The sequence below is a fragment of the Astatotilapia calliptera genome, chromosome 7 (genome assembly GCF_964374335.1).
Source record: "Astatotilapia calliptera chromosome 7, fAstCal68.1, whole genome shotgun sequence".
In the NCBI taxonomy this organism is placed as follows: domain Eukaryota; kingdom Metazoa; phylum Chordata; class Actinopteri; order Cichliformes; family Cichlidae; genus Astatotilapia; species Astatotilapia calliptera.
This window is the reverse complement of record NC_137428.1, coordinates 52489047-52490440: the sequence shown is the minus strand read 5'-3', so window position 1 is coordinate 52490440 and position 1394 is coordinate 52489047.

Genomic DNA, 1394 nt, shown 5'->3' with positions numbered 1-1394 from the left:
TTTAATTTCTTTCTGTTAATAGGAAAAAGTTAGTTTTATGTGTCATATCCCTTGGTGCATTTAAGAGAAGGTCAGGTTTAAAGCAAATTTGAGCAGACACATCAGAGGGTGCTGCTGGAATAGTGCTGTTAGTTTCGATATCAACCTCTTGAGCTTCACTAACAGTGCAGAATCATAAAGTAGCAGCAGAATCCTCACTGGGAGAAATATACACTGCAATACGTATTCGTGTTCTCAATAGCGGATGGGCTATACATCACTGTCACCCTGATCCTGCTTTTTTGAATTTCCTATTTGCATGGCACACGGTGAGAATGTGCTCCGTGAATGCCACCGATAACTGCAGTATGCAAAGACAACAATGGCTGCATGAGCCAGATGTGAATCTGCTAGCAAAAGAAGTTATGCATTATGCAATTTGTCTTTACCACAACCGAAAATCTGTTGCAATCCAGGCAGAAATCACATATTGAAGCTTCATTTACATTTACATTTCAGTTTAAAGGTACAATGTGTAAAATCTCGCCAGTAGATGTCAGTGTATCGCAGACTCTAGTCAGCTGAGTTCTGTTTTGTAGTCTAGCAGTCTTTTCCTTAGCTGTCAAAATGCTGGGTGTCTGTGTTTATTTACTCAATAAGAGCCTATAAAACCTGTGTAAGGAGTCAAATACAGGTTGTCAATGAGGCTCATTGTGTCCCATGCCAGAGATAACGAGGTGATTGTTGAGAATATCCTAAACTTTTCTGTTGGTAAGCACTGCTGTTTTTGCCACTGTTAGCTGTTGCTGTCGTAAGTGACACACTAATCAGTGTATATTTATAGCATAGAATTGTTTTTTCTAGTAAATAAATTCAAAAAATGACAGACTGCACCTTTAATGAAATAATAGCAAGTAATGTTAGCTTTGCCTTTAGATATATTAATTAAATATAGGCTACATATACTGTAGCTAATGTTAGGAGGTGAATTCCATCATTGGAGTGCCCAGTGCTTTTATCTACGTTCCACACAATCATACTAAAACCAACGAAAGCGTGTAAAATGTTTTTTGCACATCATGTGCCTTAGCCTGGTAGCTGGTATGAGTAACAGGGATGTGATACCTTTGAAAGGTGAAGCAGCTACACTGAATTATGGAATACTGTGGGTCTGAATATTGTTGACAACTTCTGAGTTAATGTTTCTAATCAAGTCAACATATATTTGTATTCTAGTCATCTGAAGATAAGAAAAGGCATGCATTTGAGTTTAGGCATTATACTGTTCAAGTACACTGTGCAAGGGTGTTTAAGTTTAATGTGCTTTTGCAATATGTAAATTTCACTTTTAATCACTGTATTCTCTTGCATCAGTTCTGTTACTTCTTGAATAATCCTCTAACATACCCTTGAGC